Source organism: Myotis nattereri (assembly GCF_964212035.1).
Source record: "Myotis nattereri genome assembly, chromosome: 2".
Taxonomy (NCBI): domain Eukaryota; kingdom Metazoa; phylum Chordata; class Mammalia; order Chiroptera; family Vespertilionidae; genus Myotis; species Myotis nattereri.
In genome coordinates this window covers 21,046,632-21,067,348 of record NC_138076.1, presented here as the reverse complement: position 1 = coordinate 21,067,348, position 20,717 = coordinate 21,046,632, and the positions used below count along the sequence as shown (strand labels likewise).

At 41.1% G+C, this 20,717-nt stretch overlaps 1 protein-coding gene and 1 pseudogene across 2 annotated transcripts in view; one reads left to right on the top strand and one right to left on the bottom strand.

The window, feature by feature from the left end:
* UNC5D (unc-5 netrin receptor D) overlaps nucleotides 1-20,717 on the bottom strand; it is a gene marked incomplete at its 5' end in the record, with an annotated part of 512,639 nt that overhangs the window by 353,815 nt on the left and 138,107 nt on the right. The gene's annotated exons all lie outside the window — the stretch shown is intronic.
* LOC308511499 (small ribosomal subunit protein eS1-like) lies at nucleotides 10,308-11,133 on the top strand (annotated as a pseudogene). Its single transcript has one exon. The product of its transcript is annotated as a small ribosomal subunit protein eS1-like (transcript).

Below are 20,717 nucleotides of genomic sequence, written 5' to 3'. Positions count from 1 at the left end.
GTTGGTCAAATCCAACACAACGTGAACCACAGGTTCAGCTTGACTCCACATCTGTGAGAATTTGTCTACTGGATGTCGAGAATTTCAGAACAATGCAATATATTAATTAGGGTATAAGGTTCATTTTTATTGGGAACCAATATACTCTTACCAAGTACGACCTGATTTCTATCATAAGCACCCCGCCCCCCACCCCCACCACTCCCAACCTGGACTTCTAATTGCTCCTCCTTTTTCCATCATCTGGGTGAAAGCAGCTATCATTACTTGAGTTAAAACTGCTGCTGGTGTTGAAAATGAGATTCCTGGTAGGAAGTCTCTCAAGTCCTGTTTTCAATAGCTCTCTGCTTAAATATTGTTTTTTAAAATTGTATGTTTTAATAAGTGCTTTAAAATATATTATTATTTTTAAAATATTTACAAAAATAGTATAGAATATAAAATATAAAATCCTCCTTTAGTAGATAAGGATATTGAAGTAACAGGAGCTTAACATATGAAGTTATTTCAGCAGCTGCTAATACAGTCTGTCTTGGAATGACATCATTTTGTTCAACATTGTTCCCTTATAACTTTGATGCGATGCCATAGGGATGCTTGTTTTTATCAAGAAGCCTACAGTAAAATTGGTTTCATTACAAATGTTGTTTTGCTTAAAGTTGCAGAACCTATTGATGGCATTAAGTGAGGATTTACTGTATACACCAATGTTTATCAAACTGAAATATGCTTAAGAATCCTCGATTCAAGAAATCTTGTTGAAATAGAGATTCTAATTTGGGGTATGTGGCCTGAGAGCTGCATTTCTAAGACTCTCCCAGGTAATGTCAACTCTGCTTGTCTCAGGTCATACTTAGAGGAGCAAAAGCAGAGACAACATTTGAACCTGTCTTCTTCCAAGTCCAAGCACAGCAGAACCCACATCTTTCATTACTAGTATCTATTTCTTCTCTTCATTCTCAAGCCTGCTGCTGGTAGTTGGGATAGTAGTAGGTATCTCACAGATGGGACTCAATCTTGAACAGCTCTCTTGGCCCCTTCCCAAACCAATTAGAAGCCCATTCCTCCACAAATATCTAACCCTGCTGGACAAGTCCTATCTCCATTTCCACATACTCTCGTGTTTTCTGATAGACAGACCAGAAGTTACCATCTATCAGAGTGATTGTATTCTTTTTTCAATATCAGAGAGGCTATAGGGACTTCATGTCCTCTAGCAGGCTGTCTCGGGCCCACAGGGAGGTGAGGTTGGAGAAGGGAACACCATCTGCAGGACCACAGGCTAGCAGAACAAGTGTAAAGAGCACATGCCAACACCCACATGCTAATCTCTACACAAGCCAGCTGGAGAGCTGGCCTGAGATAAGATCTGGTGGGAGGAAGGGAGAGAAAGGCAGAGGAGGGAATGGAGGGAAGATGGCCAGGGGAGCACAGATCAGGGACAGGGGCACTCTGCCCAGCCAGCTGTGACTGTCTGGATTTAGCTTGGTCTAGTCATTTAGAGGACAGTTGAAGAAGATGGTGATGACGAAATAATCCTCCATATCATCAATATAATTTTCTTATTGTAAGTGAATTCAAGACACTGAGGTATTTACATGTTTCTCTACTTCAAGTACCTCTCAAAATGCTCCATGTCCCAGTGACTGGTTCACTGTCGTCCACACAGTAGGTGCAATATGATGGCACTAGGAATGGTGAGGAGGACAGAGGACACGGTACGCTACATACAGAGTTCTCCTCCTCCAGCTGTCTGTCCAGAACAAGCAGCAACATCAAGGCGTGAACACACTGCATCTTCCCTGAGGAGGTGCCCTGAATGCAGCCTTTATAAATGTGACACTGTGACAGGGGACTGCTGACCAACAAGCTTTAGCAAAAAGTGAAAGCATTACAAATGGCATACGCTTTCACTGCTGTGATTTACACCGTGTAATGTGATGGCCAGGCCCGATTAATAAATACAGGTGACAGAAAGCAGAAACAGGAAAAAGGAGCTAACTCATGTATTCCCTGACTCCCAGGACCTGGTAACTCCTGTCTCGTGATGACCTAGCCGCCTGTGACTATAACACTAGAAGGAAAGAATGGGTCTAGGAAGCAAAGTCAGTCTTCGCAAGGAATGGCTTTCCAAGATAGCACTGGAAGTGAACACTAGACCAATGTAATCCAAGGGGCTACAAATATGGAGAAACCCTAAATTGCACTTAGTAGAGGACAGAATAATTTAAGGGGTATGAAACTGTCCATAATGCCTTAAGGGTCCTAGTTTTCGATCTCTATTGTTTTGGGGCTAATACATAAGAAGAGGTAAGGACAATAAAGGTAGTCTGAAGAGTAAGAATTAGTGAGGAAGAAATGCTAATTAGGCTCCTAATAGAGAATCCTAATACCTCCGCCATCTGAAGTTCAAGAGGAGAAGCCATGGTCAGACAGCAAACGTGCTCATCAAGTTGGTGGATGGCCCAAGGAATCCAATCTCCAAGAGTCTCCTGAGACTCTACAGTCTGCATAAATTTCAGATTCCTAGGACGCATCCGATAAAGAACCGGTTTCCTGTGGACCACTGAAAATATCATCAGCAGACCAAACTCCTTGCAGGTTAGATTGTAATATGCAGAAATGTGGAGCCTTTCAATGCCCTACCTGGAGCAAGAGTAACAGAGCAGAAAAGCAATCATGCAAAGACCGATCAGAGAGTGCATGGGTAAGCAAGTGAGCAAAAGCTTTCCAGGTTTCATCCATTATTTACGAGGCAAAATTAAGATCAGTATTCCTCGCCTTTCACTAGGCGTCCAGCAGTGGAAAGCAAGCATAAAGGATCGCAGCATTTGCACAGGTAATGCTCACTTTGCTGGTCACTTCTGAAGGCTTCTAAAAGGATCTTTGCTGTATATCTTCATCCGAGGCAGTATTTTAGAAGGTCCATAAACATTAGACATTTTCTTTTTGTTCTAGAAGACTATGAACTCAGGTGATGATTTTAGCCCACATAGAGATTTAGCAAGTCACCTGTGTGTTCTAGTCCAATTTCTGCCGCACCACCTGTCAGGTTAGGTAAAGACAGCTATGAGGTTAGAACAAGCAATGTCTCTTCCCCTCTTGCAGTTTTTCTGAAGAAAACCCTTGCCCTAGCTGGCTTGGCTCAGTGGATGGAGCGTCGGCCTGCGGACTGAAGGGTCCCAGGCTCGATTCCGGCCAAGGGCACATGCCTGGGTTGCGGGCTCGATCCCCAGTGCGGGGTATGCAGGAGGCAGCCAATCAATGATTCTCTCTCATCACTGATGTTTCTATTTCTCTCTCCTTCTCCCTTCCTCTCTGAAATCAATAAAGAAATGCTCATCTACTTTTCCCTTTTTCCCTCTCAATGCATTTTCCTCATTTTTTAGCAGTACCTATGGTATGGTTAAGTGGACTATTCATTTTAAATTATGAATATTTCACCTTCTTTTATAAGAAGGGCATAGCTAGTCTGGGCTGGCATTCCTAAAATTATATAATCCTAGTGTTCATTTCTGACAATTCTAAGAAATATTATGGATGTAGGTTGTATTAATACATTCATATCAAGATGTTAGTGAGACTGACTGCTTTCTGGAGACTCTTCTATGCTAATAAGCAAGCAATATCTATCAGTTGTATATCCTTTATGGCCCTCACTGCGTATGCACACATGGCTCAATAAGACAAATAACTCTGAAGTAAGGGCAACAGTGGCAATTGCAGTTTTTCTAATCCCACTTCTCCTACCTTTCCTTAACAGTTGAACTGAACAGGGAGGGGTTGTAAATGTCTGTAATTGTAGTCAATTTGGAGAGTGGGGGGAAGTGATAATGGTGGTGGAATATTTATAAAATTTTTCCAAAACTTTTCACTTTCCATAAGTTGATCTAGAAAGTGTCCATCAAGAAATCAAACAATACCTGTATTGATAAAAACGAACAAACAAACAACAACAACAACAACTAAAAAAACCTGCACACCATGCTGTTCTAATGGCCCAAAGCAAAACACAGAAAAGATGGATGTCAGCTTCTGTTATATGAGCCAAAAATGAACTCTGTATCTATGGGTAGGCCTATAAGTAAGGAAGATAAAAGGCCAGTAAAGGAGAAAGAATCCTACCTAACAAAATTATGCCTTAGTTGCTGTTAGCATAATCCAGGATAAAGAATAGCATGATTGTTAAGCACAATGGTAAAATATTATAGATCATCTGAATTCAAATACTGGCTCAAATATTTCACCAGAATATGCACACAAACACACACTCAAAGTGGATATCTTAAAGATATTCATATTATAAATGCATTTGAGTTTTTAAATTAATTTTCCCAGTGGCTTAGCATGTGTTTTTTGTTTGTTTGCTTTTGACTCAAGAAACAGAATCGCAACTACAGTGGCTTTCAGGTCAGGGGAGGATAGCAATAAGGTTGGAATGAACATGCCTCTTCAACAAGGGCATGCACTAAAATGCAAGAGCAGGGGTCCTCAAACTACGGCCCACGGGCCACATGCAAATACAAATATTGTATTTGTTCCCGTTTTGTTTTTTTTTTTTACTTCAAAATAAGATATGTGCAGTGTGCATAGGAATTTGTTCATAGTTTTTTTTTAAACTATAGTCTGGCCCTTCAATGATCTGAGGGGCAGTGAACTGGCCCCCTATTTTAAAGGTTTGAGGACCCCTGTGCAAGAGTATCAGGGCCAAGTGCTTCCAAGGCAGCTGCTACCCTAGGTTGTCAGTAAAGACCCATCTGTTTCCTTCTTGCCATGTGGCCATTCTCAGGCGTGGCTTTGCGTGGTTGGAAGAGGGCTGCCATTGCTCCAGGAGTCACATCCTTAGTAACTTTACCCAAAAGCAGTTTCTCCGCACACAGCTGTTTTTATCATCAGGGAACCATTTCCAGGAGTCCCCAAGCTAACTGTACCCAGACCCTGTTGTCAAATGTCCTCTCGGGTACCATTGTGCCATATGCCCATCCTCTGGCTGCTGGGACTTCAGAAGAATTGAGTATTGTATCTTTGAGCCATACAGTCAACAATAGCAGTGCTGGCAAAGAGGAACCCTAGAGGGTAGGCAACCAACTGTGTCCACAGCCAGCTTTCACAATCAAAATTTAACTTGTTGTATTGAATTAAGATCAATGAAAAACCTACATTGCATCATTAAAGTGGTCTTAAATCCCAATTCTCAATTTTTTCTTACCCCTTAAAGAGACAGAGATGTTAAGCATACAGACTTCTGACATACGTATGCCTGCAAATTTGTGATGCCCAGATGTAGAAATCGGCACATAAACAAATTCACAAAGAGAGTGGAAAATTGATATGCAAACCCTTCACTTTGGGTTGAGTCTGAAACAAAATAAAAGCTCTGACTCTCTGAGAATATGGTCTCCGAACAGCAGGATGACAGCAGCTGAGCTGAATTTTAAATTCTCTCCTAAACCTGTAGACCTCTTTGACTTGTTTGGGCCTTTGAAGAAGAAAAAAGGCAGTACTGTCTGCATCACCAGCCAAACGGTGGGGAAATGCCAGAGGGTCTTCCTAGCATTCTCGGTATATTGCTTTGTTCATAGAAACCAATTTTGTGCTTGACCACTTCCAGGAAATGAGAGCAAATTCATACCTACAAGGATAAGATAAATTAATTGATATAAAGAGAATTTTTTTTTATTGAATAGTACCATTATTTTTTTAAGTACTAAAATGAAATTTGGAGCATGTCCATTTAATTTAAAATGCACACAAATCACCAGCAAACCGGTACGCCTGAGAACTTTTGCAGAGGTGTAACATTCCAACACATCATCAAATTAATTCTTTATACATTCTGTAGGTCAGCCACTGAAAGATAAGTCCAAGAATTTAATGAAGAGCTCCCAGAAACACCTTCAGTGGTGGTGGTGGTGGGGGGGGGAGGTGGGGTGGAATAAAACAAGTTGAATGGCGACTGACCAAAAAATGCCTTTTAGGAAGCAGTGCTATCACCTACAGATGAATTTAGGAACTAATGAAATGTCACCTGGCAGAGCTGGATGCTGGCTACACTGTCCATGATCTTGCAAAACTTCACAGCACAGTGAGGGTAAAAAATGTTAAACAAATAGCCAGGTAAATCTATAATAATAAAAGCATAATATGCTAATTAGACCAGATGACCTTCCTGACGAAGAAGCTGGGGCTGCAGGGAAGCCCGGGTCCTGGGTGCCAGAGGGAAGCCGGTGCCAGCAGCCCAGGGAAAGAAGGCCTACTCTTGCATGAATTTCATGCATTGGGCCTCTAGTTAGTATATAATTAATGATTATAAGATAGTGGTCTGAAGGAAAATGGCAAGTTGTTCCAGATCCCATTTAGAAGGAGGGGTCAAGAAATGGGCACTGCAGGGGAGAGGCCCATGAGCAGGGTGATGCCATTTACAAGGCCACACCTGCTGACCTGGAATTATTACAAACGACACCCTCTTTTAGGCTCTAGACAATTAGTAGGTGTTAACCCAACAAGAACAAAGAAACACTAGTGCTCCTAGTATATGAATGAGCTTGTTCAGCGCCTGAGGATGGGGAGAGCTTGGTGAGTTTGAAGAAATGAAAGAAGACCAGTGAAGCTGTGACATAACAGAGCGAGTGGTCCTAGATGGGGTTGGAGGGTCCAGATGAGCTGATGTCATATTAGGGACTTTGGGGTTCATCTTAAGCAACATGTGAAGTCTTAGAAGAATTTAAAGGATAATGCTAAACAGTTTTAAGTGTAACAGTCTCAAGCTGCTTTGTGGTATATGGATTAGCAGAGGGCAAATGTTGAATGGAGAAGCCAGTATGGGAGCTTTCCCATCTAGAGCTGCAAGTCGCTTGAACCAGTATATCGCAGGGGACAGAGAGAGAAACTGCGTGGACTCCAGATATATTTTAGATGAAGAGGATATATAATTTGGCAGGGGGTTGTGTGTTGGCGTGAGGGAGCAAGGGAAGAAAAACATCTACTAAGTGCTTAGCAAGATGTTAGGTATATCAGTTTTCAAGTAGTTCCTGAAGTACATAAAGTTTCAACACCTTTAGTAAACAAGTTGAGAAGATTGTAAATTATTTTACAAATTGTGAAAAACAAGGCTAACATGGCAGGCCAGAGTTCTAGCCTTTAAAAGGTCTGTTTACAGCATTGGCCCATCACTAGCCTCTGGAAACTGGGATTTCAATATAGTTCCTGCTATTCCCAGAACTGATAAAAATGACACACTGTGATGAAACTGCTTATGTGACAACACGGTTTATGTGGAACACCTGCTTTCCTAGGGGGTCAGGAATTTTGGTTCATGCCACATAGAGAGGGTCTGCTCTATCAGCCCCCAATAAAAATCCTGGGCATGGAGTCTCTAATGAACTTCCCCGATGGGCAACACCTCATGTGGTGTCACAAATAGTTTCTGGAGATTAAGTGGCTCCTATGTGACCATATTAGACAAGAGCCGGATGACCATTGTACCTAGTTTCCCATGGATGACACACTTTCTCCCTGTGATACATGGCAGCCATGAGTACAAACGGGACACCTCCAAGTGAACCATCAAACCTGAGGTGGCCTTGACACGATGACCAATGCCAACATGTAGATTTTAGACTGAAACAAAATAAACTAGGACAGGAGATTAGAGAAGAGAGAGTGAACAATGCAGGGTAAACACTTCAGGGATATGACTTCAGGGGCTACTGATTCTAACAAATATCCAGTTCTAAGTGCTCTCCCAACTCATGGTTGCATGGCCCGGGCTCTCGGGCTTTTACCTTCCTGTCCCCAGGGAGATAAAGTCACCACACCAAGTAAGGAAATGACTGGCAACACTATTTTCTTGACATTCAGGTTAAACATCCCAGTGTTCCAGTGCCTGGCTCTCCATGTGCTGAAGACTCGAGTTTAAATTCCGCAGCTGCAGGCCACACAGAAAGCTCTGGGGAGTGTGACAGAAGGGGGAGATGGGGACATGCTGACGTCTGAGGAAAATAATGTCAGAGGCTGAGGAAGTGCCTATGGATTTTCTTCTTAATAAGAGGCGCTTTCTCATCATGTGAAAATACAATAGAGTTAGCCATTGCCTCCCTATCTGGATGGAAGGGAACTACCACCACACATAGAAATAGACATTTTGAGCAGTTTGGGGGATAGTATGTTGATTATTCATGACCTCTCCAAGAATTTGAAATGATTTACTCTCTAGTATTAAATCTAAAAATAAGTACTTCAGAGAAAATCTTTCAATGCAAAATAACAATTCTAGCAGTGTAGCAAAAGAAGCCAAATACACTTAAGGATGATTATATTAAGACATTGGCTCCACCTCACAATCTCTCCTGGCTAGCTTTCTCTTTTTTCCTTTTAAATGATACCGAAAAGGCTGCTCAAATGAGTGTTGTCTCTTATGCTATCAGATTTTCAAATACTTTATGTGGTAAAGTCCGTTTGTGATAGCAACATCTTTAGGGAAAAACAATATTTATCTCTTCTTCATTTTATAATTAAATAGTATTAGTAACTGTCTAAATCAGTGGTTCTCAACCTTCCTAATGCCGCAACCCTTTAATACAGTTCCTCATGTTGTGGTGACCCCCAATTTTATTGTTACAAATTGAACATAATTAAAGCATAGTGATTAATCACAAAACAATATGTAATTATATATGTATTTTCTGATGATCTTAGGCGACCCCTGTGAAAGGGTCATTCGAACCCCAAAGGGGTCGCGACCCACAGGTTGAGAATTGCTGGTCTAAATATTCAAAGTATAATGCTAGAGATTAGCAGAAAAAAATTTAGAAATAGTCCTTGGTGCGTTCCTTTTTTTTTTTTTTTTTTTTTTTTAAGATTTTAACATTGGACCACCACTGTTTTGCAAAAAAGGTCTCCCTTCCGACCTGAGATTTCCAAAGCCCTCATTACATATTATCCATGTATTTTCTGGTTATTTCTATGAAGAAAGAATAGCTCTAAGGTTATTTTTTATAAACATAAATACTGAAAGCACATTAAAGGGAAAACAAATTAATATCAGCCAAAGAAAGCTGAAGTAGGCCGAGGTATTCCCATTCTTCCCTTCATCTATTCATCCCACACACATATCGGGTGACAAAGACCAGGTTGTCTGCTAGATTCTGGAGATACAAAAGGGTATGAAATTCAATTTACATTACCCTTGATCTAAAGATTGTCCCTTCTGCCTTTCTCACTACTGATGAGACCATTATAATGACAAGATTTCTTGCCATAAGGTAAATAATAGCTCTCCATAGTTACATAGAAACTCTTCCCCTATTTCCTTAATGCTCATGCTATCTGGATGACACAGAAGCTGGCAATAGGTTGGCCCATTCTTTGTAATAATATTTTGTAGTTTGTATTTTTGTGTGTGGTTTAAACAGATCTATTGAGCTATGTTATATAGCATAAATTCCCCAGTCTCCTTAATTTGTATTTCTTTCTTTAGACCATAAAAATAAATGGTTATCATAAACTTCAAATTATCCACATGTATATAAAGTAGGAAGTAAAAGCCCCAACACTACCCGAATCCTATTGCTATTAATTTTTCTTTAAAATATATCCTTCCACATTCTTCGAGGCATAAATATAATGCATAGTTTTGGAATACTATTTAAAATAAAATGTACATACACAAAAGTGCACGTCATGAAAGTACAAACTTTGTATTTTCATACCTTGTAACTAGTTCCCAGACAAATCAACATTATAAATGTACCACAAATTGGATTCTACTGCTCTGAAACTTTCCACATCAGCATATATTCACTAGCTGCATCACTTTCATACATTATTTAACTGTACTCTATTTCATGGGCATTTAGGTAATTTCCCATTTTTCATCATGTAAAGAATATATAGGAAATGTTTTTATGCATTTAATTTTCCTAGGCTTGGGAAGAAGTACTTCTCTTACACAAACCGTGTTGGTTCCATGACAGAATGGTCACGTGGTTTGCTAAAAATAGGTGTCATTTAGACTCCTGGAAGAGAGAGAGTGAGAATAAAATAAAATAAAATATGAAAGCGAAGGTAGAGGAAGAAAGGGAGGAAGAAGGAAGAGAGGGAAGAAAGGGGACAAAAAAAAACAGGTACATTTTTTTTTTTTTAATTTCAGCCACACCAGTTTAAAGCTGACATGATCTTGGTTTAAGTCTACAGTGAGTTATCCAATATAACTACAAACTACCCCAGAAAAAATGCCTCCTTGACACTTACAAAGCAAGTTCTTTCTCCTTTCCCTAAAACATACATCACCTAGGCCTGCTGGCTCTCTGAGCAGCACCACGGAGGTTGGCAAGAACAAGCACCTTACAAAGCGCGACAGAAAGGGATCCAAGAAGACAGTGGTTGGTCCATTTTCTAAGAAAGATGTGAGAGCACCAGCTATGTTCAGTATAAGAACTATTGGAAAAACACTGGCCACAAGAACTCAAGGAAAGAAAATCGCATCTGAAGGTCTCCAGGGTCGTGTTCTGAAGTGAGCCTAGCTGATCTGCAGAATGATGAAGTTGCACTTAGAAAATTCAAGTTAATTACTCAGGATGTTCAGGGAAAAACTGCCTAATTTCCATAGTAAGGGTCTTACCTGTGATAAAATGTGCTCAATGGTAAAAAAAAAAAAAAAATGACAGGCCATGAGTGAAGCCATCTTGATGTCGAGACTACTAATGGTTATTTGCTTCATCTAGTATGTGTTATTTTGCTAAAAAATGCAACACACAGGTTCAGAAGGCCTCTTCTGCTTAGTATCAGCCGGTCTGCCAAATCCATTAGAAGATGATGGAAATAATGATCCAAGAGGTGGAGACAAACGACTTGAAAGAAGTGGTCAATAAATTGATTCCAGATCGCAATGGAAGAGACATAGAAAAGGCTTGCCAATCTATTCATCCACTCCACCATGTCTTTGTTAGAAAAGTCAAAATGCTGAAGAAGCCCAGGTTTGAATTGGGAGGCCTCATATAGACTCACGGTGAAGGTCACAGTTCTGAAAAAGCCACTGGGGATGAGACAGTTGCTAAAGTTGACCAGGCTGATGGATATAAGCCCCCATTCGAGAATATGTTCAAAATTCAGGCACTGAATGATGACAAATAAAAAATCCTATTTGTAAAAAACAAACAAACAAAAAAATACCATACTTCACACAGGAGCTGCAATATTGTCTTAAGGTGATTTGAGGTTTTAGTGAGAACACTTTCCGGGCTGAAAGGCTCTGTGATAATGAAAAGCAGAGAAGGACACAATGGCCCCTGTCAGAGCTGCTTTTTGTTTTCAGTAATTAAGGTAGGACCCTGGAATCTGCGCATGCCATTGGTGCTTTTCAAATTATGCAAGACTATATTGCTAAGTAATATTTGCAGAGTGCCTGAAAGAAAGGTGGATTCCTAATTTATGTAAAGCATTACTGAGAATGATCTATATGACAGTGTGATATAAAAAGCAAAATGCAAGTCATTTCTCACCAAAGATCATTTGAAACAGTATTGTCTCAAGGGAGTCATTACATTACAGAAAATAACAAGTAGGAATAAGTATTCAGACATTTAGTTATATTTGCATAATCCTCGAAAGTAGGTATCCCATGTCCTCTTGGGGCTAACTAGCATACAAAGAACACAGTAGTTTCTTTTTTAAAAAACATAGAAAATATTTTTAAAGAAAACAAAGTATGAGTGTTATCAAATAGATACCTCTGACATCCATCCTTATTCCAAAAGTAGAAGCCATACAATTCCTTTCTTTTATTAATAAAACCAAAGAATGATCTGCACCATGAGGTCATTTTGGTAGCCAAAGGCTGCAAGAAGATCATGGTGTGTGTTTTTTCCAATTTCTGTGGATTCTATCTCCCAGGTGGTAGGTCAAATAGTGACACTACCTCTCCCCAAAATATGTCTTCATCCTAATCCCCAGAACCTGTCGATATCTTATCTTACAGGGGAAAAGGGACTTTGTAGATGTGCTCTGCAATGAGAGAAATGGATTAACAGAATGGACCCAATAGAGGTTCTTAAAAGTAGGAAGTGGAGATGCAACTTTGAGGAAAGGGTCAGAGGATACAACTTTGTTGACTTAAAGACAAAAGCAAGGGGCCATTAGCTAAGATGTGTGGGCAACCTTTAAAAGGTGGAAAGGAAGCCCAGCCAGCATGGCTCAGTGGTTGACGCCGACCTATGAACCAGGATGTAATGGTTAGATTCCTGGTCAGGGCATATTCCCGGTTGCCGGCTTGATCTCCCTAGTATGGGGCGTGCAGGAGGCAGCCCAATCAGTGATTCTCCCTCATCACTAATGATTCTATCTATCTCTCCCTCTCGTTTCCCCTGTGAAATCAATAAAAATGTGTATTTTTTAAAACACCAAAACCCCTTTCCCTTAAAAAAGTAAAAGCAGGAAAGAAAAAGGATTTTCCTTAGAGAGCCTCCAGATAGGAATGTGGCCCTACCAACACCTTGAATTGAGCCCAGAGAAACCCACGCCGGAATTCTTCCCTAAAGAATTGTGAAATAAGAAAGCTGTATTGTTTTAAGCCACTAAGATTGTGGTACTTTGTTATGGCAGGAATAGGAAAATAATGCATATCATTTCTCCATCAAGGCTGAGAATTGAAACCATCGCATTCTCCAGTTCCTGTTCTAAAGAGGCAAGAAACCAAATATTTGTATTGTGACTCTGACAGATAAGACTATACACTAGGTAAAATAGGTGACTTACCAACAAGACTAACATTCTGCTCACCAACACCTGCATCCAGACCCTGGTCCCACTGAGCCCTGCTAACCAGTTTTCATGCCAAAAACTACCCAATCCTAGCTAGGTCTTCACTTCCCCAGACCATATCAAAATCACCAACCCAGGCTTTTGATCTTGTAAATACCCTCCCTCATTTTTCTCCTTTTGAAAAGCTACCAAGAATCCTTAAGTTGGCATTCTCTCTTAGAGCAGTAAGTCTACTAGGCTAAACTTACTTTGTCTTGTCAATATTCTTTCCTATTTTGAGGGAACTCACACACAACATGGGGCAGGCCTTCCATTGGCATAACTGAAAATTTCATTATATAGCTTTAAAGGTAAAGGCATGTGAACCCAAAGTATACTTTAAATTCCGACTAAGCTGAGAAGAGAAGTTTAGCTATAGAATTAGAGAAATGAAAATATATATTGATTAAATACCACATTTTTTCCATTTGTTTCTTGTTGTTGCTTTTAATTATATATCCAATTTTTAAATATATTTTTCGTGATGTTAGGATAAGTCCATCTCCAAAAAAAAAAAAAAAAAGAATTTGCTTGGCTTATGCTACAAAGAACTGAATAATTCAATCTGGAGCAAAGGAGTGATGATGGGGAAGAAGACTCCTTCCTAAGGAAAATATAAAAGATGGCTTCCCTTCTGCCCTCCCCTTGCCCCTCACTTCATAGCCTTGTGTTTCACAATCTTAAATCTGAACAAATATCTCACCTCAGTAGAATTAGGTCCAATCACAAATGACTGTTCTATCTATGCCTAAGGTATCCTTCATGACTCTCTCCCAAGTTGTATTCCCTCCACTATATGCCTGGTTGCTAGTCACAGATAAGCTCACATACGCTCTGACTTTATACAAACAAAATGGTCCACAGATTGCCCTAAAGCATTTGGACATTGCAACTAAAAGCCATTGTCTTTTTACATGTGGACTTCAGTGTTTGTTCTTGTTCTTTTTATCTTTTTAACTCTTTCTGTACTGTAAGGAGAGTAGATTGGTACATTAGTTTAAGCAGTTCACATGACAATGAAGAAGAGTTATAATCCATTACATCCAAATTACATCTGTCAGTTGGAACCAGGTTTTCACTAGTGAACATGAGCATTTAATCCATAGAAAGGAATTAATGAGATATTTGAAAATGAATCCATGCATCAGTAAATTTAGAGAAACTTTGCTAGGATTAATGAAATGACTAAGTGTTATCAATGAGCAGAAAAATATTTCTTTTCGGTGTTTACGTAACAAAAAAGGTATCTTTGCTTTTAAAAAAAGTTTTCATATTTCATTTAATCCTATCCCTTAAAGACGTTGATTTTCAAAATTCTCTCTTCATAATTATTTTTTCTTATACTGTAACCAACACTGAGAAAGTTCTCTTAAAAGAATCTTATGAAAAACTAGAGGCCCGGTGCACAAATCCGTGCACTTGGGCGGGGGGGCGGGGGGGGGGAGGGCCCTCAGCTGGGCCTGTGCCCTCTCGCAGTCCAGGACCCCTTGGGGGATGTCTGACTGCCGGCTTAGGCCCGATCCCCCCAGAGGTCAGGCCTAAGCTGGCAGTCAGACATCCCTCTCGCAATCTGGGATCCCTCTCTCCTTACCGCTTGGCCTGCTGCTCCTTAGCGGCAGGCTTCTCACCACTCAGCATGCTGCTCCTTAGCACTGCCCCAGAGGTGGAAGAGGCTCCTGCCACCACCGCTGTGCTTGCCAGCTGTGAGCCCCGCTACTAGCTGAGGAGCATTCCCTCTGTGGGAGCGCACTGATCACCAGGGGGCAGCTCCTACATTGAGTGTCTTCCCCCTGGTGGTGAGTGCACATCATAGCAACCGGTCGTTCTGGTCATTCCACCATAATGGTCGCTTAGGCTTTTATTATGTAGACTAGTAGCCCTGCGCACGAACCCATGCACCAATAGCTCTCTGTAGGGCCTTGCCGCTCTGCACTCACTGCCCAGAGGCTCTCCTCTGCCCAGAGGCTCTCCTCTGCCCAGAGGCCCATCTGCAGCTGGGCTCAGAACGCTTGCCTCATCGCAGGGGCAACAACGCAAGTGTCCCCCTCCACCCCCGCCGCTCCGTGCCCACTGCCCAGAGGCCCTCTGTGACCAAGGTGGAATGCTTGTCTCATTGCCGCTGCAATGAGGCAAGCATTCTGCCAGGCCACTCATACTGCTCACTCTCAGTGGCCGCCCCACCTGGGACTTGGAGACTCCAGCAAGGCTGAGAGGACTGGGCGCCACCATCTTTGTGATGGAGTGATGGTTAATTTGCATGTTACCCTTTTATTAGATGGGATAAGCATTGCCACCATTGAAGATAACATTAATGCCACCAGTAATAATGAAGGCAATCACGGCTAATTATTGAGGATTATTGTATCCAGACTTTTTTTTAAATTAAATTTGTTGGGGTGACATTGATCAATAAAATTATATAGGTTTCAGATGTACAATTCTATAATACATCATCCATATATTGTATTGTGTGTTCTCCTCTCCAAGAGCTTTTCAAACCTATTTTAAGTTAATGCTCTAAACAGGTCTGCATAACAAGGCCCCTTAACAGGCAATGATAATTATAATTATGTAGACATAATTGTATCTGGATATCCACATAGATATTCTTGGTTATTTCCTTTAACTTCTCATTGCTTCCATACATTGCCCCACAAGACTGACTTTTTTATCAGTCAGAACATTAACTTCTGGAATTCCATTAAGGAGGTGAACCGTGGTTGCAAAATCCTTTCTATACTGCAAAGTAGTTTTCAGTTCTGGTAATATATATTTAGTCATGTAAAGAAAGAAAGGGGAAATTATTTAGCAAGCTGTAATTTTTTCTGTTGTTATAAAACAGAAAAGGGGAAGAATGAGAGAGTTTTTGTGGATTAGACAGTGGGTACCAGCATTATCATAATTACCATCATGTATGCTCCTGTTTTCCAAAGAGCAGATCATGAGCTAGTTCTTTACTACTCTAAGTCTGGGCTGAGAACCTACAGCAGTGGTCAGCAAACTGCAGCTCGTGAGGCACATGTGGCTCTTTGGCCCCTTGAGTGTGGCTCTTCCACAAAATACCAACTTCTGTGCATGGGCCACGAAGTTTCATCGCACTGTACGTGCGCGCCTGCACATGGTATTTTGTGGAAGAGCCACACTCAAGGGGCCAAAGAGCCACATGTGGCTCGTGAGCCGCAGTTTGCTGACCACTGACCTACAGCATCTGCATGACCTTGAACATCTTAAAAATGCAGAGCCCTAGGCCTACTCTACTATAAGGAAATGAGATTATTTGTAGCATATTAAAATTTGAGAGCAATGACCAAGTTTTTTTTTTTTTTCTCTTACAGCTTAAAAATGCCATAAGTAGTAGAAATCAAGAATAATTTAGGGCTTCTCAATCATAGCTGTGCATTAGACATGAGGACAGATCATGACCTACAAAGTCAAAATGTCCAGCAACAGATCTAGATGACCTATCTATATAATAAAAGCCCAAGCAACCGTTACGGCAGAACGACCAGTTGCTATGATGCACACTGACCACCAGGGGACAGACACTCAATGCAGGAGCTGCCACCTGGTGGTCAGTGCACTCCCACAGAGGGAGCGATGCTCAGCTAGGAGCCAGACTCATGGCTGGCGAGCGCAGCGGTGGTGGCAGGAGCCTCTCCCACCTCCATAGCAGCACTAAGGAGCAGCAAGCCGAGTGGTAAAGAGCAGCGAGCAGGCAGGTGGTAAGAAGCGAGGGATGATGGGTTGCGAGACAGATGTCTGACTGCCAGGGGGATTGGGCCTAAGCCAGCAGGCTGTCATCCCCCAAGGGTCCCAGACTGCGAGAGGGCTCAGAGAGCTCAGGCTGAGGGACCCCCCCCCTTTCAGTGCACAAATTTTGTGCACTTGGCCACTAGTCTATATGTATAAAAGCCTAAGTGACTGTTACAACCAGACAACTGGATGACCAGCTGGTAGCTATGATGCGCACTGACCACTAGGGGGCAGATGTTCAACACAGGAGCTGCCTGCCCCCTGGTGGTCAGTGTGCTCCCATAGCCAACCTCCCATGGCCAGCCAACCTCCCGTGTTCCCTCCCCTCCACTGATTGCAGTCCCTCCCACCCCCCACCCCCACCACCACCCCCTGGCCAGCTGGCCTCGATTGGCCCTGATCAGAATTGGGCAAGACGGCCAGGTTCAGCCCCCATCACCAGCCAGGCTGAGGGACCCCACCCATGCACCAATTCATGCATCAGGCCCCTAGTGTGTGTGTGTGTGTGTGTGTGTGTGTGTGTGTGTGTGTGTGTGTAATTTTTATTGATTTTAGAGAAACAGAAAGAGAAAAGGAGAAAGAAACATTGATGAGAGAGAACAACATTGATTGGCTGCCTCTTTCATACCCCTTACTGGGGATCAAGTCCCCAACCTGGGCATGTGCCCCGACTGGGAATCGAACCTGGGACCTCTCTGTTCTTGGGACAACATTCAACCAACAGAGCCATACCAGCCAAGGCCCAAGCATCTATATTTTTAAAGAAAATTCCATAGATGGTTCTGACATGTAGAAGGTATGGCAAATCACAGATAAATGTTTAAGGAATCTTGTTCCCAACCAGTTAAAAAACTAACTACTCACACATATCCCAAAACGTTTGTCAGTCTGTCAACTCTGAAGTTCATGAAAGAAACATAAAAAGCAACCACAATAAACTCTGAACTGATTCAGGGTGAGGAACCACTCCATTTACACCAAGGATGCTGAAGTCTCTTAAAAAAAAATAGTCTTACTCATGTTTACTGAGCTGGAACATCTATGCTTTCAACATAAAAGCAGTAATTTTTATTTCTAAATGTTGACTCTCTTATCAACGCCTAACTCTTATATCAATGAATAATTAATTAAATACATTTTGGAACAAATCAGTATCTTTCAATTCTAAAATCAGACAAACAACCAAAAAAGAACAGCCATTTAGGAAAATAACATGAACCTTGATAACATTGGCTATTTTTCATACATCTTTACATCTATAGCTCTGAGCATGAGGAGGACACATAAGGAATGTTTGCATTTAATTGAATTGACTAAAAACTTACCTGTAGATTGGTATTGGTACTAACCCCCATCTAATCACCATAATCATGCCATACACTTGCCAGTGATCTATTTGACCTTAAACCCTTTTATTTAGATGGCTCTTGCAAGACTCTGATTTAAACCCTTGAAGCTGTGAAAACAGGGAACCCACTGCCTTCAGGACTACAGGTTGAGCATGCACCAAAGTACGGTGGAATGAAGATTCAGTGCTCGGCAACTTAGGGAAAAGGAGCTAGTGTAAAGCTGTCTGGATTAGCTTCCATTTTAAAATCAGCCTGCTTAACAGAAAGCTGTTTCCTGATGAGGACTTGAGGAAATTCCTCTTTGGCATTATTTGTTACTCATTCTCAACCCTTTCCTCAATGTTTATGCCCTCTTCTTTTGGAAATCTGATATTATTTACCTTCTTACTGCTTCTCCCATCAAAGGCTGCTTTTAGAAAAGAAACTGATAGCATTCATTTATTCAATATTATACTACTAAATACAAAGATGGCCTCTTCCAAAATTATTTTTGTTAGTCATAATTAAAATAATAGGTATTTTTATTGCATACTTACTAGGTCCCAGGCACTGTCGCTAAATGTATGTACTCACAAAACCTATTGGGATGGGTAATGTATTGATCACTGCATCATCCTATTCTACCCATGAAAACAATGACGATCAAAGACCGTAAGGAACTTGTCCATGGGCACACCTAGGAAGGGGCTTGCTAGGATTCAAATACAGAGAGTCAGGGTCCTCCCCCTGGATCGCAATTCTATTTGTCTCTCTACTAGCTTTTATGTACTAAAAGCATTTATTCAATGTTAAAGAACTTTGTGGCATTAGCAAACAAGGAGATTATTTTCAGCAGGTGTAGAAGGTAATTTGGAGTCTAGAGAAGAAAGGGTTTATCTATGAAAATTGCTTAGGCCTCGGGTCCTCTTATTTCAGACTGTCCTGATGGGCCTGAGAATCTGCATCTCTAACCAGTGCCTAGGTGATGGGGATGCTGCCACTCTTTCTCACCATGCATCATTTGCACATTACAATAATCACATTTCAAAAGTCACTTCTCACTTTCAGTCTTAGACTCCCACTCATCGTCACCTTCAGAGTTTCCGTTTTAAAAGAAAAATAAAATGGTTAGCCCTGCCTGTATCATTTTCTATTAGAGCTTTGAAAGAAAAGGTAAACTCAAAATGTCCCTTTCCCACAGTCACAGACTCAGCCACTTATGTGTAAATTTAATGTGGCAAACCTCATGCCATGTTTGATAACAAATAACCCAGGGTACTCTTCAATGCCATTTCCTCCATTATATTTTCTTTACTGCTCAAACAAGATAAATGGGGGGAATCCAAACAATTTTTCATAGGTCAGAGACTTTGCAGACGAAGTTTGTTTAACAACAGAGCAACAGCTCTTCTAAAATTATAACCTAGACCCTGTTTCCCTCCTCCGGCTCTCAGTCGATTTCCCTTTCACAGCACTGAATCTCCTCTCCTTTCACAAAAAAATAATTAACAGAAGAAATCGCTCAATCTTCCAGTTAAAAAACAATGAGGTAGTGTTGTTAAAAAGCTAAGCAATTGATTTATAGGCTCTTGGGGCTGAGTGATTTCCTTATTTAAATTGTGGGGTGTGTGGGTGTGTGTGTGTGCATGTGCGTGCCTGCATATGCGTGTGTCCCTTTAATGAACGATATACCACATTCTGCTCTTAGCTAACAATTTTAATAACTCCTTATTAGAAAGTCCATCTTTAAACATGAGCACCTAATGCTCTTACAGAGTTTGGGTTAAATGGCTTGAAAAATCAGTGATAGCTGACTTTATTTTCTTCTTCCCCTTAGACATTTTTACTAAAAAACAGAGAGAGAGAGAGACAGAGAGAGAGAGAGAGAGAGAGAGAGAGAGAGAGAGAGAGAGAGAGAGAGAGAAACTGAGGGGAAAGTAAAAAGAAAAATCAAATTAGGAATGAGTGTTGACATTTCAAATAGAGAATTATCTCCTTTTTATCATTCTGAGTACACAGAACAGTTGTTCCATGCTACAAGACATGCCTGAGGAGTAAATGAATAAAATAAACCAACTACATACGGCATCTTAAACAGTAGTGAAACTGAAATAATCTACTACAATCACATTCTGCATTACTGCCTGCATATGGTTAGAGGTGCTAGAAACTATTGGAAAACATTAGAAAAAATTTCAGCTAGAAAGAACATATTCCTTCTTTTAGCTAAATATCGACATAAATCTGACAAGGGTGCCTACTATTGTCTTTGATGAGAAGAGGAAGGCAGAAGGATGTGAACACAAAGCGACTAGTGTGACCCCATCTAACAGAGTAACCAGCCCTGTTGAAAAATTGGTGGCATGTAGGTTTCAGGTGGTGTAAGAATTTTAACAAGGAGCTACACAAGTTTGTGTGCAGAATGACAGCGTGAACAAATCCAAAGAAGTTCAGCACTGGGAGAGATCAATATCTTATCACTTGCACCATTTAAAAGTGGACTGGACAAAGAACTGGAGACTCAACAGTAACAAACAATCTCCAGGCTGGCGGAGAGGGGAGGGGTGGTGGATGGGATAGAATCCAGTGGTTGGCAAACTGCGGCTCGCGAGCCACATGCGGCTCTTTGGCCCTTGAGTGTGGCTCTTCCTAAGCCTTAGGAGTACCCTAATTAAGTTAATAACAATGTGCCTACCTATATAGTTTAAGTTTAAAAAATTTGGCTCTCAAAAGAAATTTCAATCGTTGTACTGTTGATATTTGGCTCTGCTGACTAATGAGTTTGCCGACCACTGGAATAGACCTTTCCCATCTTAATTTCCATGATTCCTCAGCTCT